Source organism: Struthio camelus, chromosome Z (genome assembly GCF_040807025.1).
Source record: "Struthio camelus isolate bStrCam1 chromosome Z, bStrCam1.hap1, whole genome shotgun sequence".
NCBI classification, from domain to species: domain Eukaryota; kingdom Metazoa; phylum Chordata; class Aves; order Struthioniformes; family Struthionidae; genus Struthio; species Struthio camelus.
Window position 1 is genome coordinate 43,105,689 of NC_090982.1, and position 23,390 is coordinate 43,129,078.

General features: G+C 40.9%; 1 protein-coding gene across 11 annotated transcripts in view; it reads left to right on the forward strand.

The window, feature by feature from the left end:
* The window catches only part of LOC104150539 (semaphorin-6A), a 377,711-nt gene that overhangs the window by 285,845 nt on the left and 68,476 nt on the right, over positions 1 to 23,390 (forward strand). For 2 of the 11 annotated variants that reach the window (XM_068927184.1, XM_068927190.1), the window contains exon 1: positions 14,718 to 14,851. The exons of the other annotated variants lie outside the window; for them this stretch is intronic. The gene's annotated coding sequence lies outside the window, so the exon portion shown is untranslated. Of the gene's footprint in view, positions 1 to 14,717; positions 14,852 to 23,390 lie in introns of those variants that run through there. 11 annotated transcript variants of the gene reach the window in all.

A 23,390-nucleotide genomic window follows, 5' to 3' on the forward strand; every position in this document is an offset into this window, starting at 1 on the left:
TTGTACAGTCAGTTCCTGAGGAAAGGCCAAATCATCTTAAGATTTAGGAGTCCCCCCAAAAACAGAGACCTTTGTTTGCTGATCCTCATATTATATTAATAAGCATACTCTCTTCAAAAACAGTGGGCCTGGTATAGAGACGGAGCATTACTTGAGCAGGTGTGAAGAAAATGCAGATGAGATTCAGGATTTGAATCCAGTTGAGTTCCAGTTCCAGCTGGTTCTTAATATTTCCCCAAACAAAAACAACCACTTCAGCTCAACTCAAAATTTAATGTTGTCTTGAAGGAAGAGACTTGAGTTCATTTTTCTGCATTGTTGAAAATACTTTGATCAACATAAATAACCTACTAATATCAACTGAATCATCTCTAGCAGAGCCATTTTGGTACTTAAATGATTTTTAATAATTGCTGTTCTTGCGGCTACAGAAACTGTTAGCTATGGTTTGTGCCTGGGAATGAGCATCCTAAGGAAGCAGTGATCTGCAGGTCTGTCTACGTGGTTAGCTTCAAAAACTGTACTTTTTTAACCTTTTGTTTAGTAACGGGCATTAACTAATGGCTTGTTTGCACAAGAGGTGGAAATATGCACCACAGGCATCTTCATCTTGAAAGAGTGGGTGCTTTCCTGTTGGCATCAGTGAGACTGAGTTTGAGCCATACTTTAAAAGAGAAATGCTAGCTCTTGTGAGGTCAGTGGCAAAACTCTCACTGACTCTTAATTTTGTCCAAATTCTTGCCAGGCTGTTCTGAACGTGCGTGGACTTATCAGGGCATGAAATAGGTCGGGTCCCCTTCATTACTTCCTGTCAAAGTGGTGCATGCTGTTGGCTCTGTGAACTGGTAGCAGACGCAGCTCTCTGGTGCAGATCCCTCTCTTCCCTTCTCATCTGGATCAAGGCTGCTTTATCTCCTGGTCTGAAAGCTAGAATTCTGAGAAAATACTAGTGCAGACATTGCAAGTGTGTCTCCAAGAGCAGTATATCATGCTTCTCAGACTGGAAATCTGTGTAACAGTTAAAACATTGTTATATTAACTCCAGTGCATAAATAGCTGGCAATTTTTTCTGTTGATTTTAATGATGAAGAAAGGTGGAAGTAAAGATGGAGGTTATCCTTTGACTGAAAATAAACTCTCGAAAGGAAAAATAGAAATGGAGAACAAGAAAAATGGGAAGGGTCAGATCACTGTCCTTGTACCAGGTTCAGCTTGCAAGCGATCATATGAGTAGTCCAGTTAGAATCCCTAGTGACGGGGTTGTTTCGGTACATTAGCAAGGAGTGTAACCAAGATACAGTTGCTCAGGTCCGGCCAAAAAAAATAGCTAGCGCACTTTCTTGTACTCTTCAAAGGTGCACCAGTTGCAGCTGGCACTTAGTCAAACCTGTCATCACCTTCACTGCCTTTGAAAGAACATTTTGCTAAAAGGTGAAGGCGTATGCCTTTCCTCTTGCTTCGTCTGCACAACTTTTTAGAATCTTGAAGCAAATAAAAAGGCCATCTAGGCTCAAACTCTTCTCCAGTCACACTGCCATGATTTATGGAAACTCAGGTTTATTAGCTTTCTGTAATGTGTTGATTATTCGTTACCAGCAGAGTCAACAGATGTGGGAGCAGAAAGTCTTGAAAAGACGTTCTTGTAACCGGTTAATTGAATGTTTTTAAAAGTAAAGAATGAAGTTTGAAACCCATAGGAAAAAAAATGGAAATTAATTTATTCTGAAAATTCCTTTACATGGGAAATGCCTTGCCTTTATGTCTGTGATTCTGAAAAAAAAAATTCTTTATATTTGAGCTTGCGCATTCTTAGCCATTTATAAAATGGGCTTTCCAGTTCATTAGGCAAAGAGGAAAAATAGCAGATAAGTTGGAATGTGAGGGAGGAAGACAGTATAAATTATATTTATTATTTCAGGGAAAAAGGCCCCCAAAGCTGACTTAGCAAAACATGATGTTATTAAGTACTTCAGAGGCTAAAAATGTATGTTTTCTAATTAGAACTATGGAGCTTAGCAGTCCCTTGAATTATAGTGAAAAGAGTGTTATACCTCATTTCACTCTTACAGCAGAGAATTATACCACTGAAGCCAATACTGTTGTTGAATGTGAATAAACCTGGTGGAAGTTAGATACAAATCTTTTATTTCAGTTGGAAGCTAACATGGAATTTTCCTGCAGAGCAGAATTTAAACAGCTAGAGTTCATACATAATTCTTACTCTTGCTAGAATGGTGTTCTTCACTGAGACCAGCAGAATGCGTATTTTTTTGTAAAATGAAGTTTAAAGTACTTTGGTTTATACCTCTACAAAGAGTGCAGTATCACTGAGAAAACGTCTGCAAGGCCCAAAATCATCCTCAGAGCTGCGGAGAGCAAGCGTTCAGAAGCACTTTCTGCAGTTCTCCAGTGCAGGATCTGTTGCACGTTTTTGAGCGTCGTGCCTCTTTTGATCAAACAGCATTTTACAAAATCTGGCAGAGTGACATAATTCACTGAAATAAGAGAGTACTCATTTATCAATGGAGATTGCACAAAGCAACAAACTTGCAAACTAGGGCATAGTATAGCTGTGCATGAGAATTCCCATGTGGATAAATCAAACTTCCTTAAGGGTTGCGGAACTTACCTTATCCAACCATGTATAAGATACCAGCAAGTGTACTGGAACTACTAGTCTGCATTTGAACCTGTAATGACAATAATGTGTTTTAAGTACTGGCAGACAAGTTATGTGGGTAGATCATCATCATTAGTGCATAAGAATTAATGCTTTGCTCTGTCCACAGTAATCTTATTTCTAGCAGTTATTTCTAGTATATTTTTAGTACTCCGTCCTGTATTATTCATTCAGAACACTGTGGCTTTCAAATGAAATCTCTCTGCAGTGTTCAAAGTTCTCTTCTTTTCCTTCTCAGAATGGACACCTTGATTTCCAAAGACTGATGGATACAAGGACCGTGGTGTCTGGTTCCACTTCCAGCAAGTTTAGAAGTTTTAGACTAAGTTAATTCTTGTTAATTAGTAATTTGCTTGAGCAAGGCAAGCATGTAATTCAAAGTTTCCTTAACTATTGCGTTTTCTCTCACTGCCCCCTGCACCTACCCTCCCCTCACCAGCAAATGTGCAAGGGTTCATAGGGATATTCATCCTCAAGTACCTATGGCACAAATCCAACTGTTGACCTTCCGGCACTTTGTCTTCGTTTAGAGAGCTCTATAAAGAGCTATTGCAGCAAGGGTAAGAGAATTGAATTTTCTGTTACTGTCAGTGTGGCTTGTTTTAATTCTCATAGTTTACACCAAAAACTCTGACGCTGACTCAACTTTGCTAGTGGAAATTACATTTGCAAAGAGTTTTTGGCCTCGGTTTACAGGCAGAGCAATAAAGTGTAGCCCAAGGGCTAAGAGAGATGAAAATTAAGCAGGGAAAAGGGAGAAGCGTGCCAACTAGGAAAAGGGAGAATTTCCAGGGAATAATAACATTGCCATGCACTTGCCTAACATCCATTATTGGATTATCTGGAAGTGCATTATAAGAGTTAATGAGGCCTCATAACTTCCTCGTGAGGCAGGTACTGTGTTATGATACTGATTTGCACATGGATAAACAAAGGGCTCATGAAATCCTGGAACTTGTAGCAATGCCATAAATAGCCTCTGGAAAAGATTTGGAAAGGGGAGCAAAGACAATCTAGCGTATTGTGGACTGGCAGCTATCAGCGAGACACCCGTGCTATGTTCAGTCTTAATTCTTTAAGGTTGTTTGCCATCTATAACCTGAAACAAATTATAGGGAAGTAAAGTTGCTTGAAAAAAGACAAGTTTTGAAGTCCAGGTATTTGAGGTGGCTACTAGCTTGCCACTATGAACAGCCGCTCTAGTCCTCTCTCCCTCTCCTGCCCTCCTGATGCTTTGTGTTTTTTCTTTTATTGTTACTTCAGCACAGTTCAGACTGTTTAGCAGTGTGGTGAATTGACGTCATGGCTTAACCACCTCTGCTAGCACAAGGTTTTACTCAGTAGTCTAAAAGGAATTTCCCATCTCAGATTTATTTGACTGTGATTTATTCTTTGGGGAGAAGAGGCTGGGAATTGGGAAAAATAATACATTTCCCAGTCTTTAAAAAAATCTGCTGCAAGGCTGCTGTTTGGGGATGGCTTTATATCTCCGATGTTTGCCCCTAACTGAAGAGCACAGCTATTGAGGGGGAAAATGCTCCGCTTTTACCTCAGCATGTAGAGCAGGCTTGTATTGCACTGTGACTAAACGCTTGGTCACTGCATGCCAAAATACTTACCTTCTAATTGACATGAAAGCTGTTTCTGGCTTGGTATTAGGATGTAACACAGCTCCTAGTACAGGTTTGGCTTCCAGAATAAAGCATGTTCTTTTCTGTCATGCATGTCAATGCATTGTCCTCCTTCTTTCTCCTAATAGCCTGTGAGATTTGAACTTGGAGTCAGCAAAGTACAGGCTTTGTGAAGCACAAAAGAACACCAGGTTTTTATCACACCATGCCTGTATAAAAAGCTGTTCAACCATTCAGTTGCTACTTGTATTGTGCAGCTGTTATTTTACTGCTGAGAACATCTTGCTGTTGACAGTGTAGTACCTGAAGGAAACACTGGCACACTGAGCTTTTCAGGAGGAGCTGGGTTTGGGATTTTGCCAGATTCCTGTGTGGAAAGTGGAGGTATTTCTCCCCCCTGCCCCTGTTCCCATTCTAAAATCTTTGTAAATAAGTAACAAATTTTTGTCTGCCAGCCAGCATCTGTTCCCAGATTTTTGCGCAATGAGATCTTCCCAACACATTGACAGTCAGTGCTTTTTGTCTTTTAAACCCACCTCTCCAAAGCTGACAGTGAGACTATGCTTGGCCATGGCCCGCTTGGATTTTGCAGCACCCCGCTATGCTGAGTGGGTTCCCAGGAGGATGGCTTTCTTGCACAAGGGCCCTTTCTTCCCCAAACCCGCAGTCAATATCTGGTCAGTCTCATCTATTTAAAGTCAGCCAAGCAGGAATCCCAGTGCTCATGGAGAGGGTGCTTTGTTTGCTTACAAGTTAACAGGAAATTGAACTGTTCCTAATTAAATACAAACAACTGTGTGAGGACAGCCTGAAGGAACTGTCTTAAACCCACAGAACTGGGGGAATTCAGAGAGAAGGTCAGCCTTATTCAGTCTCTAGGGCTAAATTTGGCTCTGAACTATTGGGGGTACAATTCCCACTGTAGGTCAGGGCTGAAATTCTTCTTAGCAATTAATGCAAGGGACTATATTTTTAGCCTAGTTTCCTAAAGAAACAAGGCTTGTATGATCGTACTGTCTGTGCGCGAGTGGCTGTCAGCTCTCCCCTGATAACTTTTGAACTTTTGAGCTGACTCTAGACCCACACTGCAAGCAAAATGGTGGTTTTCCAAGTTCCTGCAAATTTCATGAAACTAGGCGGGCAGGTTCAAGTGTGACTTTACTGAGGCCTGTAGAGAGGCGAAGGGTGGAGGAGGGGAACTCAGTCCTTTTAAAGACATCAACATCGACGCAAATTCCTAACAAACCAAACGTCACTGATTCCCCTGCTCCTGAAACTGCTTGTTTAGTAGTAACATTTCCATATAAATAAATAGAACATTCCTGCTGTAGGGTTGTGTGAGGCTGAATTTGGTATGCTGCGTTTCACAGTGCCCGACACATCCTATAACGTAAACTAGCAGACTAGCTAGTGCAGAATATTAATTTCATCAGGTCTGACTTGCTGGCTGTGCTCCCATTGACTTTATTAAATTAAATGGCAGTTTTGTCTGCCTACATTTCTCAGAATCCAGATCCACAGTTTGCCTATTTCGAACACTTTGAATGTGTGAAAGTGCACAACTCCTAGTCTTTGCCATATGGAATACTTGTGCAGGAGATGTAACCCCAATAAAACAAGACAGTGTTAGGAAAAAGAAATGCATGGAAAAATGCATGGAAATTAATGAATGACTGAATGCAAGCAACAGTAGTGTGTTGCATAACAGCATGGCAGCCTGGTATGCAGTGTACCAGTGTCAAATATTTATTGTACATGCTCAGGACTTAAATGTTCTAACCTTAAATATTTGTATTTTGTTTGTTGCTTTTTCAGTTGGTGGGTTGGGTTTTTGAGAGGAAGAAAGCTGAAGGCAGGTTATCTGTATTTCTAACTAGAATCTGAATTCAGCTCATTTAAAAATTAACCTATTCTTTCTTTCACTTTGGAGTGGTGCAGGAAGCATCTAAAACCCTTGAAAATACAATTTCAAACTATAAAATCAGATATTATAGATCCTCTTCTCATTTGGAATTGATTTGGTTTCTGAGACTGCCAAATTCCAGTCCGATACAAATTGGAACAGCTGAGTTAAATTTTTTAAATCGACCCTGAAGTTTACAGATTTATAATGGTTTCATGGGAAGGATGTTTTAACTTTTCAGCTGTATGAAAATGGTGATCCATTTTATTTAGATATAACTGATTCCTGTGATAAAAATTAGGTACATGGTATATCGGGCTTTCTATATACATTCCTGCTTCCTCTTATTTCTACCAGTTCCCTTCCCACTGTGTGCTTCTCCCCAAACTCACATTTCTGTCCTCCTCATCTCGCTCTTCTTCCATTCTACCTTGAGGCTTGGAAGTCTTTTCCTCTTCTTATGGGCTGTTTGTCAGTCCTCTCCTATGCAGTTGCTGCCTGAGGTGTACGATAATGCTCTGTGGGAAGACATTTTCCATGCTTTTATAACAAGTCCATGTGCTGCAGGCAACGGACACAATTACCGTGTAAATCACAGCCCCACATGAACATACATAGGGAGCTGGGCCCAGACTCCAGTTTCTTCATCTCTAAAAACATAAGGCCAATTCTCCTGCTCAGGCAGAATTCCCTTGGCTCAGTAAGTCTCAAAACTTTTTTTAGTTTCAATCGCGTAAGAATGAAGTGGTTGTTTTGTGGGCCACCTGCCTTCCTAGTCATGATCTAAAGGCTACTTCCTCTTTTGTATATGATCAAAATGCATCCCTGAGGCAACTACAGTTACCAACGTGGAAAAGTGCGTTCAAAGAAGTATTTAATATATTTTAGCTGTTCTTTATTTGATTTAGCAGCTGATAAAGAGGGTATGCCAATGGCATAGGACCAGAGAGATACCAACAGAAGCAATGGGGAAGTGTCTTTTGGTCTGGTAGTGACCTACAGGACACAAACTGTGTTTATATACAGCCATAGTACTGGGACCTGTAGTCTTCCTGTGAGCCAGCTGCTGAGGGGGCAGCATCATTGCCTCATTGATATACAGTATCAGTCAATACACAGGAGACTTCCTTCCTTCTGTCGCTCCCTCTCCTTCACCTATTTCTGTAAGATTAAAAACTCAGTGAGTTAGTAAAGGGACAAAGTAACGCGTGTCCATTGGATCCAATTTGCAACGCCACACTCCAAATGAAAATGCTTAAAATATGTAACGGTAGCTTAACGGTGTTTTCTTGCTCTTCGAATTCTTTGTATCCAGTTAACGTCCTTATTTCCCTTTTCTTATTGAATCTCCTGTGAATCTTTTCCTTTTCTCCTCCCCTTGCCCATAATTCCCTTCCTTCATTTGTAAAGACTCCTTTCTATCTGCCTCTGTCCTTCTACCCCAGTCTTTTTCCAGCTATTTTCATTTTGAAATGTCCCTCTTGTTCTTTATAGTCTTCCCTCCATCTGGCCCTCATGTTGCCAGTCATTTCTCTCCTTCCGTGCCCAGATGCCACCAAAGCTCTCCCTCCCTAGCCTGCTTCACCTGTCCAAACCTCCAGCTTCCCCATTTGAGCATTCTTCATTCTCTGCTTCCCTTTCCAAGTTCCTGTACCCAGGCCTACTCCCTTTTTTTCTACTCCAGTCTTGCTTTTTCCCGATTCTTCTGTCCATCGTTTTTGAATGCGATTGTACTTTAGATACTTTCACATTTGTTATGGGAAGTACTTGTATGAATCTGACAGGAGGATTTCATCTCAAGTGTAAAATATGTTTTGGGGATTGTGGTGATTCATGTCTTCCTCCTGCGTTAGACTCTCCCCTAGTGTTTACCTAGGAGTCTTTAACAAATCCCTGTCATTGTATGACTTTGGACATTGGTTTTTCCATTGATGGATGTTGCTGGAGCAATATTAACTTGAAAGCATGGTAGTGTGAGAAGAGAATAAGCCAGTAACTATACAGCAGCAGGATGTGGAGGAAAGAAACAGCTGGCATCGACACGAAGGATTATTGGAATTTGTAATACTGTGTCATCTCTCTGCATCTTCACATATGCTCAGGTATATTGATAGCTCTTCTTTGTCGCTCTTTGCAGTTGTTTCCACAAAGCCTAATAAAAACAGTCCATGTAGGAGCATTGCATTAATTTCATCTCACCGTGTCTATCGCTTGAGACTGTACTGGCTTCTGTGTATGCCTTAATGCCTGCTTCTGCAACTGCTCCCCATAGTGAAGTCAATTGGATTTCTACATGCAGAATAACTGCCAAACTTCACTACTTCCGATTATATAAAGCTTCCCAGGAGCAGGGACTGCGTCTCCCTATGTCTGTACAGGGCCGAGCACGCAGCTGGTGCTCAATAGATAATATATGTATAGGCATAATAAGGAGTGATTGTTCATCTAGTAGAGCTGAGATGAAACATCCTTTTGTAATAAGAGGTAACACATTATCACTTTTAGTGGTATATTTTATAATTTAGGCTTTAAATAATGAAAGTAAATTAGCCAGATAGTTCAGGGGAAACTCATTTACACCGCCTTCATACAACATGTTCCATGTTTCAAATGACAGGAAGGGTAGCTAGTTCTCTGCAGTAGAATGCATAGTGATTAAACTGTCTGGGCACCAGCAGTAGGCAGCCATCGAACAGACCATTATTAAGATGCCTATAATTACAGAGCCAAAGCAGTCTCTTGCAGTGCACTGGTAATCTGCTTTGAAAACTGGGGACACAAAGGCATACCTCCTTTGTATGTTGAGGTCCAAGCTGTGTAAAGTAGCTGCAGATTTTTATGTTATGTCAGTCATGTCTTAGATTGTTAGCTGCTTCTGTCGGCTCTTTGGAAGCTGGCCTGTTTTCATAGCCAGGGGGTATGAGAGAGAAATAAGTGCTGAGTAAAGGACTGTTTAAAAACAAGTATAGCTATGACATTTCCACAGGAGCTGTCATGGTATTGCTTTAGTCATTAGCTGAGTGGATACTTGAGCTTAATCAGTATCAGAGGGACATACATCTATTTCATTAAGCTAATTTACAAGACTCGGCTTACCTAAGAATCAAATTTTCATGTGTTGTCCATCTTGTTGTCAGGAAAATAAGGGGAGGGGCAGGAGTAAATGGTAAGCAATGCAAGACTGAGATGTGGTTGTGTTTATTCGTTTACTCGGAGATACCTGCTAGTCTTTCAGAAGCCTTCATTGCTTTTGGATGCCCGAGATACAGACCAGTAGGCTTTATAAAAGTATGTTTTCAGTTACTTAGAAATCAAACTTACAGAGCTTTATTAAGTGCAAGTTCTTCAGAGGAGTGTGTACCTAGACTTATAGCTGCTCCTAGGGTTAAAAAGGAAGGTAAGCGTGGTTTTCAGAGGAAGAGAATGGAAGGTTAGGATGGTTAGCTGAAATAGACCTTCAACCTCCCTTGGTCCCTGAGAGACATCAATGAAGTGTTTTGTGTGTAGCTTCACACAACACTGCAATCCCAAGGGAGTCGCTACTGCTATTTATATCATACAAGAGCTGCCTGTGACTTAAACAGAAAGCTGTAATGTGCCGAGATGGTTTCTTTTCTTGTTTGTCCGTGGTACTCAGGACACTGTCCTCTTTCAGTACTGACTTTTTGTCTCTGTCTGTCTTTAAAAAAGAAAGAAAGATAATATTTAGTATCTTCCTTTTCATCACTGCTAGAATTGAAACTTAAAAAAAATTAATGACTCTTGAGTGAAGCCATATTCCTTTAGTTGGATCATCTGGTAACTGTTTACATGTTAAACCTTAAATTTATCCAAGACATTGTGACTGAGGTTTACTTTTATGGGCAAATGTGTAGTGATGATTGAAGTATTCAGGCTAAATCCAGCTTTTGGAGTCTAATAGCCTAATTTAACTTGATTGATTTGACAGAACAAAAGACAACTTTTATAGGACAACTGAAAAAAAAGAGGGACAACATTTCTGCTGTTACCGAACCAAGACTGGGGGTGAATTCTGAAGTCTATTTTCAGACCCTGTTCAGGGTTTTCAAACATCAGTGTTTCCAAAGTCTTCTGTTTAGGATAAAGATTGGATAACAAACCTTGTGTGATTTAGGTAGCTCTTTTAAGTAAACCTAGAAAAAATGTAGCTCTGACTGATGAGTTGGTAACGATGAAACACTAAACAAGTACATGATTATGAGTTGAATATTGCTAGTGAGATGAATCATCATGTTTGTGCTTCTTGAACTGGAAAACTATGCTCTGAAACCACGTCCCTGCCAAAACACAAACTCTAAGCAATAACCCATATATTTTGGGGAATGCATCCATGTGCATGCATGCATGCAAAGTTGAATTTTGAAGGACTTGGTGCTGGGCTGGAAGGTCAGTAGCTGAATGCGTTTGTTGGAGCCTAAAGCACTGTTGATCTGAGAAGTCAGTTATTATGGAGTCTGTTACACTATAGAAGCTACATCAATATTTTCACAGTCTGACAGTTAAAATGTTTGCTTAAAGAAAGAACAGGGCTAAAGAAGACTTCTGTATTTGAATCAATAGAACTGCAGTTGGGAACCATTTTTCTTGTATCTTTAAAAATTAAACCCTTCTTTCTCCACATATGTATGTGTTGTTGTAGATCGTAAACTTTTCAGGACAAGCATTTATTTTTTCTTAAAAAATGTGCAGTGTTGTTGAGGTAAAATACAAGTTTATAAAAAGAATGACCAAGGGGAATTCCAGTAGAGTAGTGTCTTTTTTTTTTTTTCTTTGCATTGGTAGCCTTGTTGATCCAGTTGTGCGCTTTAATCCCCAGCAGTATTTTGACCTAGGGATTGTACCCCAAGCTTTATAATTGTGCCAGTGATAGACAGATACTAAGCTACAGCCTTCTATTTTATGGTTGGTCCCAGCCAAAAATTGCAAGCGCTGGCATAGTCAGGGCAGAATACTGCAGCGCTTTGTTCAGCTGATGCAGGACATTGGTTGACGATAGATGACGTGCAGTTGATTTGTGACAAAGCAGCAATCAGTAATCAAATTCCTATTGTATAGATTTGCAGAGTCAAAGAGAAAAGGGTATATGAAGGAGGAGAGGTAGGAGATTGCTGCTAAATAGGCTCAGAGGAGAGATTTCTTATTCTAGCATTTGAAGTTGTCTTACCTCTGAAGTCATATCTGGTTTTCCTAATTAGAGCTGCTTTATTTCAGGCCTGTCATAAAGGAAAGCATACCTTTTGTCTGTGTTTACTTTAGAAATACCTTGAAAGCAGCATATTGGAAATGAAAGGTTTTTTTTATAGAGTTGCATGCATTGGTTCATGCAGTACAATTAATTGTGTTCAAGAGACAGCTAGGAAGGAGAAGAATGCTAGCAAAAGGTAGCATTCTTAAATCACCCTATGGAGCATGTGTTGACCTGGCATTTTTTCCCTAGGATGTGTGTCCTGATGCATTCCTAAGTACGCATAGCGAGAGATGAGATGGAAGTGTAGTTGTCTGGAAAAGATTTCTGTCCCCATTTGCATTTTCAGTCTGGCAAAACTCTTCTGGATCACTGTGTCCTGCCCCGGCCCCTGGGAAAGATAGAGCAGAGGCTACACACTCAAATCCTGGCAAAGGGAGTTATCTTGGTTTGATGGGTCAAGGGAAAGTAGGATGCCTAGCCCTATGGACTGGGACGGAGAAACGCAGTCAATTTATCTCCATAAAGAAAAAAGAAAGAACACGCTCAGTGGGCTCCAGGAGGATCCAGCTTCCTCTCCTTATTCTTCATTGTCCAGTCCCTGGGGGATATTAGCCACGCCTCTTTATCCCAGTTTCTCCTTATAACACATCTCTTCAGAGCTTACCAGCGTTCATCTAAAAGAAGTAATGTCACAAGTCAGTTTTATTTTAATGTACATTAAAAGGCATGTTCCATGTTCGGTCATCCTTTGATCCTCAAGAGTTGTTTTTTTTATTTATGTGAAGCACTAGCTATCTTTTTAAAACCCTCCAAAAAGGAGGGAAGATACCATCTGTCCCCACAGACTTGCGGCAGAAATACATTCTCAGCTTTTGGAGAACGTAAGGGTGTGTATGAGTAAAGAGAGTAATCTGTTCTGGTGTAGGGGAAGCCAAATGAGTTCTTGTGTGAGGGAAGCCAAGTCCTTTTACGAGAGAGTCGCTGCATGTGACTGTAGTGATGGGAAGAGATTATGGGGGGCTTCTTAGGATTAAGATAGTAAGCATACAAGCGTTTCTTTTAGCCTGTGCTAGAGAGGCACCAGAGTTTTCATTCTTATAAAGCAAACCCATTCTTCAGTGAAGTACTTTAGAGAGCAGTTTAGTCTTGCTAGTTGTAGGTTCCTGTGCTGCCTTCTTCAAAGATCTCCCTGACTCACTGTGTGGATCCTCCCTGACTCCAGGTGGATTCTGCAGAGTGTTTCACCCTGTGCTGAGGGAGTTAAGTAATCCTCTCAGGGCATGAGGAGAAAAAGCTTAGTAGTTTGCTGAGGAAAACACATGGGTTTCTAGCACTGAATTAAGGAGGCAAGTTGTGGTATGTCCCAGTATTCAATAAGGTAGTCATAAATTATCAATGGATTTCAACCTTCTTTTTTCCTGTTTTTGAAATATAGGAGAATATAATCTACCTCTGAAACTATTTTCCTATTTAAAATTGTTGAACAGCAAGTTCTGAGAGTGCTATTTGTTCTGTAGTTAGTCATGTTTCTGACTCCCTGCTGACTAAGCAGAGCTCTTACTGATAGGTAAACTACTTTTAAGGTCTGCATTCCACAGGTGGACCCAGACACCGCAAAGAATAGGTGGCAAGCCAACAAAGCCATCTGTAAAGTCATCGTTGTTAATGAGTTTCATCAAACTGATCAGCCCAAGAGAGCGTCAGAAAGTCCTGGGCTGTTTCTTCTACTAGGGTACTTGTATGACTAGTATCCAGAAAAAGTTACTGTTGAGAACTCAGGGGTAAAGTAGATGTCCGGTAACAGAGCTCTTCAAAGCTTCCAGAAAAGATTTTCAAAGTTAAGTGCTTTCTTTCAAAGTTGATTTTCTTCTATTAGAAGAGGGGAAGTGCCGGAGTGAGGTCCTTCACACCACTTTGTTATTGCAAGTCTTTGAGAAAGAGCTTCCAAAAAGCTGCTGTAGAAGATGCATGGGTAGGTTGTCGTCTTTTGTACATAGCACACATCCACATTTTTTTTTTCTTCCAAGTGTGAATCTTAGAGTGAAACTGTTTTGAATAAGTGTGTTGACCATGCTATATTTAGATCTGAAAGCTTTTTCACTGAAGAATCATAGACCATTTTGTAGCTGATGTTTATCCTGTTGTTCGGGATCCTAGAAATTATCAGTGTGTATAGCCAATATATATAGTCACAGATATTGTGAAACTGAGGTTTTCACAAGCATAGGTTGACTATAGGTGCACGCACATGCAAAAGAATGAATAGCATTTTACTTAAAATGAATGTGGTGATATTCACCACAGAACAATTTATCCCCATGAGATTCTATTTTGAATTGCTCACAGGCAGACTTTAATGAGAAGTAGTATGGCATGGAATATGGCAAAAAGAACCTCATTCACTTACTCTAAGAAAGAAAGAACTTGAACCAAAGTAAAGATTTTCTTCAAAAAAGTAAGAATAACCTGAAAATTCACAGGAAATTTGAATAGGTTATATCCACTTCCCTTACTTCAGATGAGAGACTTTGGCCAAAATCCGTATAAAGTTAGCAGAATGTAACTCAGTCTTTATATAAGAAGGCATACTTTTGTAAGGATTTAAGTATTATATGTATACAGTTCTTTGAAAGCTGAAGGCTTATCATTAGGTAAGGCAACATCATGTGTTAGCTGATGTACATGATATGAACTGTACAGCAGGTACACGTCTCTCTGAAGTCCAGTGGGAATCGCGACTGCACAACCCAGCAGACAATGGCAGCGTTTCCACTGGTATCACCAGAAACAAGCCAACACCCTTTGATTGTAACTGCTACTGCATGATTCTGTTGTAACCTGGAGAATCGCTACTCTGCCACATGAAGAGACTTAAGTTTCTGAGACATCTTTCATATGTGCAGGCATGGTTTGACATGGGGCTCCTGGACTGGACTCATGTTGAGAGCATCGCACCTTGATGCCAACCTGGAGCTCTTCGGGCTTTTCCAGTTAGTTCAGCACAGTCCATGCATACAGCCTTCAGTCTCATTAAAAAGAGATTGGATTTTCTGATCTAATTTCTTTTGTGCTTTTTCTCTACTATCTGCTGACAGGAATTTGAGTCTTGGCTGTAGATCAGCTCCTGGCAGCTGATCAGCTGAATGTCCACGTTATTGAGGCCAGCTCAAAGTTAGAGGAAACACTCTCTGCGGCATTTGATATAAATCACATAAGTAGCAGAACTGCAGGGTAAGAAGTAACAGCAGTAGTTTGCCAGCTACAATGCATTTCTTCTTCCCTGTTCCTATACAGGAATTTCTGTTCTGTCAGACAAACGATGAAGAATTCGTTTGGGTTCAAAACCACCTGGCAGAATTATAGAAATGCCATACTTGCGTGCGCCTGGTCATCAAGTGCTCTTGCAGAATTCACGCAGATGCACTCAGGTAATGAACCATTGCTTTTCCTGTGTTTCCCCTCTTTTAAGGATTTGTAAGTTATAGGGGAGAGAGGAAAAAGAGCAGGAGCTTTGGAAGGAGATCTTGAGTTATCTGAGAAAACACTAGTGTTTCAGACCCAAATCTAGCATGCAGAGATTATTTGTGCGTGTTTCAGTGAACTCCAAAGCGAGAAACTTCCCATTCTGGCACTGGTGGATGAAATGTCATCATCAGGATGATGCCCGAGTTCTGTTTGCTGCACGCAGTCTTTAACTCTACCAAATCAGCTAGAATATTAGTAATAATGTTTTCAGCATCAGTCAGTAGTTGTATGCCGGTGCCATGAAAATGGCTTTTCTTCCTGTATATCTCATTATTTGCTGTTGGAACCTGAGTGTAGCCAATCAGTCCTAAAATAGCTGTAGAAACCATGCGTGATGTAGAAATCGCTTTGTCTTACTGCTGTGTTGTAGGCTGCATAGCTGAGCCTGCCCTAGCACAGAACCTGGAAACAGACTGCTGACCCATCTGGGTGACAGTCTCGACTGGCCTTTGCAGAAACCCTGCACGTGCTACCGAAAAGGCAGAGAACATTACCTGAAGAAGAAGAGAATGATTTTGCCTTGTTTGACCAACTAGCCCAAGAACAGATTACAGGCTTTTGCTGTCTGCAAGGAAGCTCATCCATCACGCCCCATTCAGGCAGTCATATATGCTCTGTGGACCTGTCCTTTTGCTACACTGAACCTTTTTCTTCACAGCTTTTCCAAAGATGCAAAGCACATAATAACAGAGCTATTACTTACTTTTGTAACTTGGTACTCCAGGCATCAGTCAGTGCTGCTTTGACTCCCTTTCTATGCTGCTCTAATTCCTTCATGCTGCGCTAAGAAGCGGGTGTGAATGAATGCGTAAGGATGCTTGTATTCTACAGTACATGGGTGAATGTGTGTCAGAAGTAGAGCAGTGTATTTATTTGGTGCAGGGGCTGATCTCTCTCTGAACTGTAATCTTTTTTTATTTTTTCTGACCCTCAGCACCTCAATTTTAAATTTGCCCTTGAAATCACATCAGATAATTTTCTGTTTCCTCTCAGTAGCCGTCTCCCAGTAATTAGAGTGATCTTGCACTGTTCTATTAATTACAGGAATTGTGATTTTTATATTCAGGGGTTAATTGATTACATCTACACGTAACATTTTCCCTTAAAATAAATTGAATTACAGTAATTAACCCTATGTCCAGGTTAACAGACAATACTGTTTGTCTCAGTAGTATTTTGGAAGTAGCATTTTGTTTTGTGTGTCTGTTGTCTTCTCACTTTGCCTTCTATTTTCTTCATAACCCTAAAGTGGGGGAATGAAGATATGAGTGGAAAATGTGTCATGTTGTCATACTGAGGTGATCATTTTTCCCGAAAAAGCATTCTTGGGGATAGGGCTCTTTCTTGTATTAACCTATCCATAAAGCTGTTAAGATTATATATGATTTAAAATTTGGGAATTTGCTGGGCATGAATCCAGGCAGAGCAGAGCTCAGAGACTGCCACTTGCAGCTAGCAATTACTAGCAAACTGCAGGAACTGGATTATTGTACGCATCATACTCGCCTCAGATGAAAAGCAAACTACATAGATTTTTCAGTCTCAGAGTCAGATTTATTTTACTCCTTTGAGGTTTCCAAAAATATCAGAAAAAAACATTAGGCTTGATTGTCCATGAAAAGTAATCATGAAAGATAAGAGATCTGTGAAATTTGCCCGGAAAGATAGAGATCGATGAAATTTGTCTTAGTTTCTGATAAAAACCCTTTCCTGTGATACTTGAGCCTTTTAAGTTTGGGTGAATGTCTATAAGTATGTAGGCAGCTTTGACTAGATGTATGTCAAAGGGAGAGAGATGTCAGAGTTAGTTCTGAAAAGTGAATATTCCCAGTTAATTTGATTGTATTCTTAACGTTCAGTTGTTTTTTTTTTTTCTGATACCCACTTATGCTTATCTGCAGGTGCTTTTGAAACTTGCCTCAGGGATTACATCTGTTTTGTGGACATTACTCATTTTTACAGTAATCTCCTTCATACTCTTCTATAAGGTATAGAAAAACCTAAGAAAATTGATTTCACAAACAAGTTAGGGATTCAAATTATAAGTACGTATCTTTGAGAACTCTTTGCTTACCTGCAGTTTTTATCTGTCAGGCATAGACATAAATTATCATGACGAATGTGTGTGATTTCCAGAGGGGAAAACCTTACCTTTCCTTTCTCCTGTACGAGTTCTGGTGCACATTAATAAAAGCTTGCCTGACTGCAATGTCTCTGCATTTTCTTGTGCTGAGCAACCTTCCCTAGAGTTTGATATTGAGATTTGGCCTAAATATTACTATTGCCATGATTAGACTACCACAGTGTGGAAGAAGGCAGTGGGCTCTCTGGAGGTTGCTGTGGAGGTAGGGCACTCTCAGGTTTAGTGTGGAATCCACAGCTGGAATAATTAATATATAAATGTTCATTGTTAGCATTTTGCAGTGTTGCAGCAGATTTCATCCACATTTGGAGGGAGAGGGGATAGTTTGATACTGTATCAAACCACTGCATGCCAAAGTTAATTGGTGCCTTTTGAAAAATACTCTGACAAAAGTTGTTGTTTCACTCAAGGTAAGTGAAGCTACGTTAATGAGTCAGTTTTCTGCATAAATGGCTTTAGGGCCAGCACTGGCCAAACTGCACGGAAGCTGAGCAATGTGCTCTGATTACTTAACAGCTGACTTAAATGTAAAAATTTGCGTTTCTCTGTTGCTTTATCACATTAAAAATTGGACACTTTCACGTCAAATAAATGGGACAAGTTTCTTGCAGAAAGCAGCTAGAGGCCGTGCGTGAAGAGACAACATCCCATTTCTTGCACTAAAAAAAACCCAGCAAAGTTAAGTTGCTTGTGATTATGTTAAGCGGCAATTAGCTGCTCTAAACACAGCAATAAGTTCTATGGGATCCTAATTTTTCTTCAGAATTAATCTGTTCCTTATATATCAATTTGATCTGTTACACAGACATAAGTGCACTGGAAATTGCAATTATCTTTCTGCTTAGAGGGTGAAGAAGGGCTGGAATCCATTTAAATATGTTCCAACAGTGAAGGGAAGCATATGCTAAGTATCTGAGGGAGTCTGACCTGAAGAGTTGTCTGAGCTGGAGAGATTGTTTTAGGATTCCCGCCTGATCCTAACGTTATGTTTACAGCAGACGTGTGGCAGCTGAGACCGTGTCTGCAGGGCTATGTCAAACTTTTAATCAGTGACAATTGGCAAGATTGCTGCGAAAATATATCAGGCTTCCTGCGTCACCTTTGTTATCTGAAAGAAAAGGAAAACAAAGGGAGGCCACGTTTCATTCCTATTAGAGCTTTGGGTCACCTGGAGCCGCATAATTTTTATTCCATCTACCAGATGAGAGAATGGAAGGTCATTTGACTCACACTGATATTTCCCAGGCAAAGTGAGGGTCGGGAAGAGTAATGGTGTTGCTGGTAGTGTATCTGTTTTCTATTAAGCCTGCTGAGATGAAACAGCAAAGTATATATTAGAGATGGTGTTCTCTCCTGTCAGAAGGCAGTGATTGCTACATTTGGCTCTTAAATCAACTGGGAATCTTGACAGAGGTTTACTGAAGGCCCACATATAATCAATAGAGCTATTTTTATCTCTTAAATGACTGAGGCTTTTAAAAATAGTAAAGACCTCTTTGTAATGACCAACCAAGCTGGTGTGTTGCTCTAGGTGGTGCGGGTGGTGAGGGAGAGGGGTTATTTGGGCATTGCCTTTGTTCCATCCTGCAGGTTTATCACCCCAAAATAAAATTGCAAATGTTTCTGGCAGTCATCCTCCAAGCACAGATGGCTTTCCTCCCGGTTTTGGCAAGCCTGATTTCAGTATAAAATTGAGCAATTATTAGAAAGTGAAATATTGCATGATATAATACCACTACTGCTACCATCAACATCGTGACAAATGGTGAGTACATTGTTTCTGTTGCTGTGTGCGAGGGTTAGTGGCACTGTGTTACCCCTTCTTCTAAAATGTGTACCTTCGCTATTCCTGTTAATGTATAAACAGAGGGACAGATCAGAGCAGATGCTTTAGCAAGGAACCGTGGCCGTTTTCTCATTTGCGTTGGCTCTAAATTTCAACGCAAATATCACTGAACAGGTGGCTGATGAAGCCCCCGTAGACTGTTTACAGTAAAGGTTACAACCAAATCGATAGGCCTGAGATGCTTCTAATTCCATCTGGGAGATGTTCATCTTCCATCTGACTGTTCCCTCTCTGAACAACAGCATCCTGTTAATGCTGCAGTCATTGGGGATGTCTCACTCAGGTCAGCAGAAGGTTTCTCCTATTTAGGCCTCCGTTTTTTCTTTACGTTTTCTTTTTGTACTGCACTGGGACAAGCAGTAATGTTGATCTCGACAAGACAGGTTGCCTGCATTAAGCATGCTGGGTTTTACCTACTGACTTGACACCTGCTACTGCCGTTCTACAGGCCGAGTCTTATCAGTTCTACCTGGGGGTTGTCCAAATCTTTTCAGCTTATCAGTTATTGAAACAGGAGGTACTGATGTTGCGCACCATAGGTGACATTATTGTGCCTGATGTATGGCCTTGCACAGTTGCAAATTATGGGGGAGGAAGCTGCTAAGGATTCACATTTACACCAACCTGAACAAAATAAGCAAGTACTCCTGAAACTCACTTGAGAAGTACCTTGCCTTTTATCTAAAGTTTTATTTTAGCCATGTATTTGTGCAGATCTTAGTGGGAGGTTCCACATGGTCTGTGTATCTGTGGTTCATAGAACTAGTAATAAGAGTTTGTATTACTCTGTTTAATGAAGATAGGTGCTGTGGCTTACTATGTAAGGCGAAATCATGCTCGCTGGTGGCTTTCCCTTGGGCCTAATCGTCACGTCTGGCATGCAGCCCACAGCAGCTGGGCAATGAGTAAGCAGTGCTGAATCCAATTAAAATGGTAGTAAAGCGTGTATAGCAGAGGGCACCCGTGTGTTCCTCTTACACTTAGGGAGTACTTCTTGATGTGCACAAAAGTTGAGAAAGAATATGCTTTACACACATAATTTATGATTGTAGTGGCACCTAGAAACCCACATCAGAGACCGAGGATCCAGTTACTAGAAGCTGGAGACCCAGCAAAAGGAGATGCAGCACCAGAGAGCTTATAATCAATAGGGAAATAGAGTCAACAGGACTGTAGGAGAAGTGGGGGCATCGCTTGGGCGTTGCCCCCACCCTCTGTTGTCCCCTTGTCCATTCTCCACCCCCGCGCCAACAGTTAGGGGAGACCCCTGGTCACTGGGTAAATTGAAGGAGTGCAAGCGGTTGCCCTGATGCGTTCACACACCAGCCTCTGCTGTAGGGGCCAGATACCTGGAGTGCTAAAGTGCTTTTTTGGCTGCATTAAATGAATGGCCAGCTGTAAAGACAACAGGAACGGGACAGGAGAGGGCAAGATGAATGATGGCTGCACGGTGGGTCACAAAAAGATGTTGGAGGCTGGTAGCGATGGTGGGCCCAGAGCTGGCATAAGTCTCTGTGGCCACCTGCACCACCATTCAGGTGACTGAGCAGCAACTGTTAGAGAGAAAAGAGAAAAAAAAAAAAAAAAAAAAAAAGAGCTGACCATCCCAGACATCGTCTTGCCACGTGCCAATTCAGTTGTAACGTCTGGCACTCCATGCTGCGTCTTGCTGATAGCCACTTGCGCCTCCCGTCTTTTTAACTCCCCGAGCACCTACTGAGCTTCTGTTCGTTCACATCTGTCTGATCCCCTCGGCACCGTTGGGCCCAGGCATTTTGCGTGATCCCTTTTGCTGCCAGGTGTGGCCAGGCAGGGTGGTTGTGCAGCAGTTAGCCCGCCACCCAAGCAGGCACAGACAAAGGATACTCTCCTGAACAGCTCCACTGCGCCCACCTAACTTTCCTCTTTTTCTGGAAGCTGCAGCCTGCAGGTTGTATTCCTGTCTTTTTTTGTTACATTATTCCTAATTGCTTTCTCTGAATTTCATAGAACTGTGTCTTTCACTTTCTAGGAACTGTGAATTTAAAGGGGTAAATAGTATTAACAATAGCGTCTTCCACTCAGAGATTTCCACGGGTTTAGCCAAAGGAGGGAAAAGATGCTTGCCGGCGTCGCATGCTAAATCTGCACCGTCGCCGTGAATAGAATTCAAGGTGGCCAACTGGTTTCCACGCTCTGCCTTCCCCAGGACAAAGCATGTGCTGGTAGATCGATGTATGTTTGTTTATATATTGATAGGTAGATCTCGCTATTTAAGTGTCTTTCAATGATACATTAACATGGGACTTGGGTTTCTTGGATGCTCTTAGAACGCTTACTACAAGAGCGTCTCAGATCTTTTCATTACCTCTGTTACACGACTCACTTTTTTTTTCCCCCTCCTTGTTTATGGTCTTTTCATTTTTGCCAGGGTAAGAAATGCTGAATGTGAGGAGAAGGGCTATTTCCTGAATATTTCCGGGGTCAGTTCACAGACTGTTACTTTTTCTTGTCATGCATTTTTCCTTATGCAGTAGTTCAAATTTATCAGGCTGAAATTTTTAGTTTCCTCGTTCTGTGGTTAAATACTATTCCTTCTTAATAGACATGCAGGCTTTTTGAAGAAAGTTAGATTGTTTCTACATTTTTGTAGAAACAAAATTTTTTTTTTTCATTAATACAGCCATGGGTTTTTACGGCCGTTAAATTTTCTCATCTTGCTTCATGCCTAACACAGACCAGTAAATTTTGTCCAGTAATTCTCTCATTAAGCTTAATAGTTTGTGGATCGAAGCGCAGCTGTTGTGTATGGACATGTCCCATCATTATTTAAATAAAGTTTGTAATAATTATGAATGAAACAAGATCCATCCATTACTGATCTGGCTTACTGTGCCATGGGGAAACTTTGACATGGTTATATACTTTGATTTTTCTGGGAATTAAACTGGGTTTAGCTGGCTGTACAGTGAGGCTAAAGCAGCTGGATGGGACGTTTTTTAACATGGAAGAATATCTTTCCTAACAGCTATTTATAGATGTGTCTATGCAGCCATTGCTGTTGAATGTGTTCTCAAGATTAAATCTGGCCTTACACTTTTATAGCATTTACCAGGAAATTAGCACTTCCCTTTACGATTTTCCATGTAGTATGTATAACCTTGCCAGAACTTACAAGCTCCAGACACAATAGGCCGGTTACTAGAATATTGTGGCAGTAGCCGTGTGAGCATTTTCTTAGCCAACAAGCTATTCTGTACATGCATTTCCACCCAGACTGTTATTCATTGAACACTGAAAAGATCAGATAGCAAAAAGCAGAGCTCATCATGGTGGCTTCTTGTTGTCTCAGGTAAGGGTGGACTCTAGAAACCATAGTGTTGGTTCAGAAAAATCAGACCTTTCTCTTTGACTTGGAAACCATATCGGGATGGTCATTACTATCTTAATTTCAGAAACTCCTCCATGCCAGTAGCATAATTTTTACTAAATCAAACACCACTGTGGTGTGTGGGGGTGTGTATGTGTACGTATGGAGGCTTTGAGTAATACTAATAGCAACTACATTGTGCTGGTATGCAAACATCCTACTCAGTTATTGATTGCCTTTTGTGCTGGGCTGCACAAATAGAACAGAGCACCAAGGTATCTTGCATCAAGTTATATTTGCATTGTCTCGGGAATGCAAGAGGCAGATTTGTTGGTTTTTTGAGACTTGGAAGAAATCTTATTACTCCGTAAAGTCTGTGGCTAAAAGTCATTGCAGTAGACACAGGTTATAAAACCTGCTCTAACACATTTGCAGTGCTGTATTCCAAGCGTCTACTAGTAAAAGAACCCCACCAAAAAACACGCCTCTTGTCATCACTCATGTCCTTTACAGGAGCAGTGAGCCCGTTTGGAACGGGAAGAGCTGACGTTCTTAGAGCCAGTTCTCTCTCAACTTGAATAGCTTAATGCAATCCAGATTGGACTTGCATGGTTTACAATGACTGAAGCTCTGTCCCATAATGTTTATAAGACTATTATTTGGAGATGGTACCTGTACTCGCTCAGCATCACTATCTATCCACTTGTGCTTCATCAAACACTGCATTTAGAAGCACTTTTGATTAGGAAGTAGTTTCAGCACAATTGCACACTTGCATCACTCCCAGGAGCCCAACCGGAGTCGAGAATTTGCTGAAAAGGAAGTTTGTGCTAAAAATAAGTGCGACCTTGTAGAATCAGTGCCTTTCTGAAATTCCACTGAAACAAGACAGATCCTTCCACTGTTATAAGGACTGCAGAACTCACGTTATGTTTGGTGATTACCTCCTGGTGAAAAGCTACCTTTGGATGCAACTTGTGTCCTACTCTCTCTTACTTTATTGGCACCGGCATTGATACAGATGCACAGTCAGCTTGAAACACTTACAGATCAAAATAGGCATGTTTTGCATTTATTTTGTATGAATTCCAACAATTGTGTTGG